Raw genomic sequence first — 9,505 nt, forward strand, 5'->3', positions numbered from 1 at the left:
TAGGGAGACCAATAAAAGTACTTTGACTTTGACTTTTGACTTTGACATACCAATCCAGATATACAATTAACACATATTTACTTCTTTGCTTTACTGGTGTAACCCAGTCATGTGATTATAATCTGAAGGCAAACTGCACACACATTAAAAGAGTGTGCCGAGGTAAGCGCAGTGAGATAATGGCAAAGTCAGTGTGGTCAGGTTGAACACACGAAGAAACCAATGAAACAATAGGAAACACATGTTCCCATAATCCCTTGGGGAGGGGACTACGGAAAGTGGTACTTCCATGCAATCATGTCTAACGACATTCATTTTAGTTTCAAGAGGGAATGCAAATCCCTGATGCAAATGTACAGTACGGTGGAGTGTAGATATTCAACACTGGTGACCACAACAGCTTCAGGTCATGTGATCATCCTAACAGAATCAACAGAGGCCAAATGGGATGGATGGGTGATGCAACGATGGGCAGCTTTCCACCACATGAAGCTTAATATTCTGGCCCTCGGTGTATCAGAAGCCATCTTGTAAATGGAGCGTGTAATAGCCTGTCTTGAGCAATACGGCTTTGTGTTATAAGAAGCGATCGCAGCACCGTGCTTGCTTTGCACGCACGCTGCCATGCTTCCAACTCGGCAACAGTCAGGAGCCAGCTTGCCACATGAGCGCGCGCCAACTGTCACCAAATCCCTGGCAAATAAGTCTGATCTTTCATTACTGCAATGTAAAAATACTTTTGTTGCAACAGCAAATTCACCGTAGCTCCCAGACAAAAGCAGCTAAAAAACAAATCAATATTTTCCACTTCCACGCTCTAAGTAAACTAATATAGGAAGCATATGCATTTCTGTTAAGATAACACGCATGGGCACAAAGAGCATGTTTTCTTTCTCTTGCAGAACTGTGTCGATAATAAAATGGAAGAACTTAGATTATGTATTCATAAAATCATTCCTTCCACTTAGCAGCGATAAATGAACCATGACACCTCTACCTCCGTGTCCAGAGCTCATTAATGTGAGCATTTTGGCTGCAAATGAGGTGCTGAGCTTGACTTTTTTACAGAATTACCCTTCTTTAGGGTGGTACCTAGAAGTTCTACTGAGGTAGGGAAACAGTGGAGTGCTCCCATTCAAGGAAATTAGAAATGACAAAACTCAAAGATTGCAGGAACGTTCATATTTAAATGCTTTCTGATGCATGTGCCAATATGGGGTTTAATGCAAAAAAAGACATTTGTGAAGATAATTAGGGTAAAGCTGTCTTGGGGCTTGACAGAACAAGTGACCCTGAAGAGAAGGGTCACTGAAGCAAATGAAGCTTGAGTGCCAGTTGGAAACCTCTAGGTAAATATAAGAGCAAACGCACTTATCATAGTTGTCAGAAATGACCCAAATTTGGAGACCTTGTGGGTGACAACAACCCTTCAAAGTACGTCCGACCTACATAAAAAGTTTTCAATTCTTTACCCAGACTGCTGAGGTGCAATGACAAAAAGATCCAGCCCTCTCCATAAAGTTTTACAGTCTTTTTGCTGCGGCACCAAAATGTGAATAAGTTCTTCAGTTTTCTCTGGCACGAAATCCGAGCCCAAAAAGAGTGCGTTACAGACAACCAAAAGCCCAAACCCGAAGCCACAAAGATACACAATGACACAGCAAAGGCCATGGCTTTGAATGGAAGAACCGTCCACATCCCCGGGCACTGGCATATCTCTGATCACAGCCACATAGCGTGATCCTGGAGGCACTGAAAGACCTCTAAAGCAGTGCCACAGATGACTCCGAGCCCTCAACCACATACCCTCCCATACTCAATTCAGAGGAGAATGGAACTCTCCAAGTGTGATGTCAGTCCTTCCAAGGCCTTAAACCAGAGCAGTGTGGTGACCTGGCTGCATACCCTTGCTACAATATGTCTCTCCCTCTCCTCTCTTCCTCACCACTCTGCTCTAGTTCTCCTTTCCGCTGGTTGAAATGGATCCCAAAGTGCCTGTAGTGGCTACAGTTCCCAATCCCCATGTGAGCTTCAATGATTATAATGAATGATATAATGAATACCACACTCACAGACTATGGAATTTAACACCAGTGAGATCAAATAAAGAATTATCACAACAATTGTCTTCCTGTTGTCTCCTTTTACTCATGCGAGAAACGAGTGCTGTTCCAAAAACTATTACTCAGTGTATCAAAGTGTAAACACATCTGGCTCCCAAATCTCAACTGGAGCATCGCCTCGCGCACACATCTGTTTGCTGCAAATCAGCCTCGCAAAAAACAACGGGACGAGGAGACGGTCGGAGCTCAAGGGTCTTCATCGCCGCCGCACATGTGGAACATACATGTAGATTCAGCCCTGGGAGGGTTTTTATACCTGCTTGGCTATTGAACAATGGAGCAGACACACTTTTATGGTGCATTATAAGACTGTAGATTACTTACTTGTTATAAGATTGGGCCAAACTCATCTACACCATTTATTGGACTGCATGTTTCCAGATGGACAGTACAAAACCTCCTCCAGCATGCCTGAAGGTCAATAAGTATATAATTAACTTCTTCAGAAGCAGCTGATTAAATATGAGTTTCCTGGTTTATGGATGGAAAAAAAAACTGGATGTAATTTCAATGAATCCATAACAGATCCTTTACTCCCCTCATGTGTAAGGCATTGGTATTACAACTGCACGTCAATTGAATTACTCTAATTATCAACAGGTGACAAGAACAAATTACCCAACAGCGCGTTTGGATTGATATCTTTATTTTGAACATGTACATAAAATAAAACATCAGAAAAATAGTAATAAGAAAACAATTAAACAAAAAACAAAACCCCCTTATTTCTTCTTAAATCTCTGTTTACACATACAAAAAGGAGTAGGCAGGAGTAAAACTTTCTACCCCTTTCTACCCTTTAACTAACTAAATTAATTACTACAAAATAATAAGTCTACGAGGATAATAAATCTATAATTAATGAAAATATATGTTCAAAAGTTCTATTCCCATTCATATATTTACCCATACACAACAATATTTATACACAAATGATTCAATATATTCAATATGAGCCCAGGTTAATGATTTTTTATTTTTATTTTTATTTATCCTTTATTTAACCAGGTAATACCCATTGAGATTAAAAATCTCTTTTGCAAAGGAGACCTGGCCAGATCGTCAGCAAACTTCATCCCATCATTACATACATACAAAGACACACACATGAAAACCAAATATGCACTTACAATAAAATGTCAATTAAAACATTGACTTGTGAGGGAGTCCAACTCAAAGCTTCTCATTTTCAGCTTAAAAATACTCAAAGGACCCAATTTACAAGTTTCCAGTTCCTTCTGCTGCCAAAATTCATGTAAGGAGAAGTAAGCCAAAAGGGCCCCCCCACTTTTACCCAGCTCAGTACTGACACGTGGGACAGAAAACAAGACAACAGCCTGAGAACCTGAATTGCACTGTGTTTCTCTGGATCTCGGGAATGTAATAACTTTAAACATCTGTTATGAATATGTTTGGACATGGTTTTAAATCCTTATTTAGTTTATTCCACAATTTAGGGCCACTGACAGACTTGTTGTTCGAAAACTGTCATCAAATTTGCTTTTCCCTTTAAGTCGTAGCCCCCCTCTCTTTCAGAAAATCCCTCCTGTATGTTGCCAGGCAACAAATTGTTTCCTTTGTCCTTGAACATATTTACTGGTGTGTTCTAAATATCCACGTTAAATAGTTCAAATTAACTCCAACAAACTCAATATCTTTATGAATAATGCAACAACACCCAGTGCCATTCTGCCTGCATAATAGATCTTTTTCTGAAGCAAATATTTGGAATTATCATACAGTCCCTGACAAAAGTCTTGTCGCTTATTTTGTAGAAACACCTGCTAGTAACCTGACTTTTGATTAATCAATTGGTGTAAAAAATAGCTCATATGAAAAGCTAAAATTTTAAATGCTGGAGCTACTGCTTTGCATACATTATCTTATTCTTTTAGGATTTGATATGGAACAGCTGTTAGCTGTAGCATAATAACAGCTAAGCAAATAAGGTAAACCAGAAACTAAACTCTGTTTAAAGCAACACAAATGAAGTGTAAACATGTATTAAAACAGTCATCTGTATTATATACTGTATATAAAAAAAGTATAGAAGTAGTTAATACTAGGTAGAAGATAGATATAGGGTTTTAAAAATACTTTTGTAGAAGTTAAAGTATCACTCAAGCTTTTGACTCAAGTAAAAGTGTAAAAGTACGGTTCAAAATGACTTAAAGTATAAAAGTAATGTAAGGGGGGAAAAATGTCATTAAGGACAAAGGCTTAGGCACGTCACAGGGGCCTATATGAGTAAAACTGAACGATTGAACGGAGTGAAAACAAGCCAAACTGAATAGGAGTAGGGTGCAAGGCTATTTTTAAAAGTAAGGAGTAGAAAGTACAGATAATTGGTTGAAAATGTAAGGAGTAGAAGCAAAAGGTCTGCTGTCAAATAAATACTGCAGTAAAGTATAAGATACCCAAAATGCTGCATTCTACATGCAAATAAGATTCGGTGTGTTCAACAGATGTGAGATTATCTTGACTACAGAGGTCACACAATGCTCATAAGCGACATATGAAGAACGCACTGTGTCAGGGATACAGAGAGACACATTATGTGTGGTCTATAGTGTGCCACAACAGGTTTCTGCAAATGAAGCATCTTTGTTTTTTTGTATCAACTTCTGTGTTTCTTAGTGTATTGCAAGCCTGGGGCCCACCCACTGCCTAAGCCATGGGAATGTTTTTCAATGTATTATATACGTTTTTTAATACTACAGTTTTGTGGGTTTTTTTTACTGCCAGCTGGAAACTTAGACGTAGTCATGTTTCAAATTTCAGTTAGCTTTTAGCACTGACTTAACATGAGATATGTTTGGAATTTGTCGGATGGCATTTTAAATTAGAATTTCTTAATTCAGCCATGATTCTGTGATCACTGGGCTCTACATGACTGGCCCCGGCCGGGCTCGTCGAAAAAAGAAAGACAAGTTTCCCCTGAAAAGTCTTTTCAGGGGGAAACCTTGAACTTACCTTACCCTTGAATGGTCCTTCTTTCTAAGTCACTATCAACAACAATATGATTTGAAAAAAAAGCCACAATCACAATGTCAACCTATGATTACAGTGTGCAGCCTGACACAGGTCAAAAGAGGCACAAATTAGGACAAACCTGACAAGATTTACAAAACTACTGAGTAGGCACATCTAGCTCTTACTGGACTATATGACATGATTCATTTCCAAAAAATAAATGTGTGTGTAAATGTGCACAGATCCAATTAAAGTTGGTTTTAAGTGCCTCGGTGACAAATGCGGGTTAAGAAAGATATCACAAGAGAACATAATAGCGAAGTAAATCCCCGCTGTGGGGGATGAATTAAGTATATCTAATCTAATCTAGTCTGATCTGCAGCTCGTTTCTCTCTGTTTTTCCTCCCTAAAATAATATTTCTATTCAAATACTACAATGAAAGATGTAGCTGATCAAAACACTTGTCTCTTGAACCTACCTTTAGAAGAAAATAAAATGTGTCCATGGTGTTTCTAATTACACAGTTTTTCGGTTTTTATAGAATTATGGCTCTATGGCCAGCCATAAACAGAGTGTGAACTATAGCACAGCACAACATATCTGGCGAGGGATACTGTTCAAAAGGTTTACCAAATATTACCTATTCTGTAGGTGGGCATTTCAGGTTTAACAAGTAACTTCAAGGCGTCAAATTCAGTTACTTCGCTTCCTGGAGTGAGGTCACGACCATTTCCCCAATATATAACAGAATATCTGCAGCGTTGACTGCAATTGCCTGTCACTGTCAACTTTCAAATACTTAATTGTTACAACAGAAATTCAATACGACACGTTAAACATAATGCTAAAAGAGTGATAAGCAAAACCAACTGCGCTGCTACGTAAGGGCAGACAACAGCAGGAAACAACACGTGGAAAAGATAACCATTTATTCCTACCCTGTAGCCACACTTTCTTTTATTGTGAAACTCCTGTGACAGAAAAAGTTCATTGACGCTGTGCTAAACAAATTTTTTCGTTAACTAAATTAGCTTCACGTTAGGTAACACTTAGCTTAACGTGCTGCTAGATAATTGCTGTAACATTACCGTTAGGCTAACAGCCCCAGCAAAGAGCAAACTTAACGCTACTTGGAACGTTAGCGGAATGTGGAGAACAAAAGTTCACGTTACGTACCGGTGAGTGAAAAGTGAGACAGGTGGAGGAATTCAGTCTCGTTGGTACTGTACCAGCCTTGTCCGCTTGCAGTTAACCTACAAGTCAACTGATGTGAGTGCAGGAATTTGACTGAGCACCTTACGGGCAAAAAGAAGGGAGGGACTTCGACAAAGTTATCGCTGGTAACCATAGCAACACTCTAGGAAGTCCACGCGCAGCAAGCATAGACAGTGAAAGACGCTTCCAACCTTGTTTTTTTCTTTTTCATCTTCTCTACATGTTGTTTCTTTCATAAATGTTCGAAAATTAATCTCAAAATTGATAAGTGGAGGTAGGCTTATTTGTGAGAGGAAAATGGCTAAATTACATTGTTTCATTATTTTCTCAATAAAAACAAAGGGGATATGTTTGAAGTCTTTGTATAGAAACATCTAATCAGTTCATTTTAGCTGGAAACAAACCAATTTAGGTCCTCCTCTAGGCCTACTGCCAGATCTTTAAAGGTCCCATGACATGGTGTCTTCGGATGCTTTTATAGACCTTAGTGGTCCCATAATACTGTATCTGAAGTCTCTTATATAGACCCTAGTGGTCCCCTAATACTGTATCTGAAGTCTCTTTATATAGACCTTAGTAGTCCCCTAATACTGTATCTGAAGTCTCTTTTATATAGACCTTAGTGGTCCCCTAATACTGTATCTGAAGTCTCTTTATATAGACCTTAGTGGTCCAATACCATGTCTGAAGCTCTTTCCCAAAATTCAGCCTTGGTGCAGAATTACAGCCACTGGAGCCAGTCCCCATGATGAGCTTCTTAGTATGTGCCATTCTGAGTCTCTAGCTTGGAGGAGGAGGGGAGAACCTTGCCCCTTATGAGCTCATAAGGGGCAAAGGTTACCAGATTGGCCCATCTGAGCTTTCATTTCTCTAAGGCAGAGCAGGATACCCAGTGCTCGGTTTACACCTATTGCCATTTCAAGCCATTGGGGGGCCATAGGCTGGGGAATGTATATAATTTAAAAAAAAACTCATAAAGTGCAATTTTCATGCCAGGGACCTTTAAGTCTCATCTTAAAACACATTTAATCCTGTGTCTTATGATTTAGTTAGGAACAAGTAAAGAAGTGTTTTTGTTTGTCTCATGTTCATTGGACTAGAAGACAAAGCTTTAAAATATCTTTTGTAAATTGTTATATTATTCACTTGAAATTGTTGAAAATCCATACGTTACCCGTTTATGAACACTATTCACAATAATAATGATGATAAATTATAAATAAACAAGATTACATGACCGCTATACTCCCATGTCACAGTTGAAAAAGAACATTGGAACTAATAATATAATAATATAGATTCCAATGATAATACCATTAACTAGCCCAGCAAGCCATCTTAGTGAGCTTAGTTTGTACAACACTTAGACACACACAAATATTTAAGGAAAAAATGATTTATTCTGTTTAAAAAAAATAAAAGCAATCACAGGCCTTTTATGTGAAAGACATTTTGAATGTCAGAGTTGGAAATAAAGGCAAATAAAAAAATTGTTAATGGATTCCGTTCAGCTGCCTCAGTTCGGGTCCGGTGTATTGCACTGGGACTCATGGCTTTCTGGGACACTAGACAACCCGGTCTCACCAGCAGTTTTGTGAAATGGTAACGTTATTTTGATTTATGATTTGTCTGGGCTGGAATAGATAGAGCCATCATTAATGTTATAGGAAACCTTTTGCGTTTTCCACCAGTCCCTGACAAAAAGTCTTGTCGCTTGTGTACAAATTGACCTGAAGTGCGCTGAAATATATTTCTAATCAAGATTTATTACAAGAAATGGCTCATTTTAATCCCAACAGCTTTTGTATAATGTTCAGTGGCAAAAAGAAACTGTCAAAAAGTATTCTAATATTCACAGCTTGGTAAAGCCCATTGAGTCAATTTTTGCAAAGACATAAGTATTCTCGCCTTGTCATATGAGCTCACGGGACTAATAATGGATCAATTAGGTCTCAGGTGTGTATAAAAACAACCCAGTACACTAGACCTTCACATCAACTGCAACTAGACATCTGCAAACAGGCCAGATTCAACCTAAGACCAAAGTTTTGATTATCAGAGGCTGAAGACCAGATCCACTGCTGATGTGGCAGACACCTTCAATGTGTCTCAGCGTCAAGACAGAGGATTAAAAAACATTGAAGACACTGGAGACGTTTTTGACAAGCCCAGGTCAGGCAGACCCCGCCGACAAACTGCTCGAGAGGACCGTTTGTTGGCTCGAAAATCCAAGGCAGCCATTTTCCACTGCAGCAGAGCTCCACCAGACCTGGTCCCCTGAAGTCCCTGTGTCAACCAGAACAGTTTGTCGGATTCTGTCTTGAAATGGCCTCCATGGTCGAATCAGTGCCCAGAAGCCAGCACTTAACAAAGGACATTGAAAAAACCGTGTGGATTGCCAAGGCCCACATTCTGCTAAAAGGATGGACACTGGAGAAGTGGAAGAAAGTGGATTTTTCAGATGAATCTTCTGTTGAATTACACCACAGTTGCTGCAAATATTGCAGGAGACCTACTGGAGCCCGCATGGATCCAAGATTCACCCAGAAAACAGTGAAGTTTGGTGGCGGAAAAATCATGGTCTGGGGTTACATCCAGTATGGGGGTGTGCAAGAGATCTGCAGGGTGGAAGGCAACATCAAAAGTCTCAAATACCAAGAAATCTTAGCTACCTCTTATATTTCCAACCATAAAAGAGGCCAAATTCTCCAGCAGGATGGTGCTCCATCACATACTTCCATCTCCACTTCAAAGTCCTCAAGGGAAGAAGATCAAGATCCTCCGGGATTGGCCGGCCAGTCACCAGACATGAACATCATTGAGCAGATGTGGGGGGTAGGATGAAGAGGAAGCATGGAAGACCAAACCAAAGATATTGATGAACTCTGGGAGGCAGCAAGACTGCTTCTAGCGATTCACTGCACTTCATCTACATTGTATGAATCCTGCCAAACCGCATGGATGCAGTCCTTCAAGCTCATGGAAGTGCATACAAGATATTAAATTGAATCTCACAGCACCACTATTTAAATTGCTGAAATATTTAGTATTTAGAGTAAATTTGTCAATTTAGTATAGGCAACAAAACTTTGTTCTTGCCAAAATTGACCTTTCTGTCTTGTTTAAATAATAATCTTTTTTTAGTGAAACTAATTTATTTCAGTGCATTGAACATCATTTGGGAGGGTTTTAG

The sequence above is a fragment of the Etheostoma spectabile genome, chromosome 8, assembly GCF_008692095.1.
Source record: "Etheostoma spectabile isolate EspeVRDwgs_2016 chromosome 8, UIUC_Espe_1.0, whole genome shotgun sequence".
NCBI classification, from domain to species: Eukaryota; Metazoa; Chordata; class Actinopteri; order Perciformes; family Percidae; genus Etheostoma; species Etheostoma spectabile.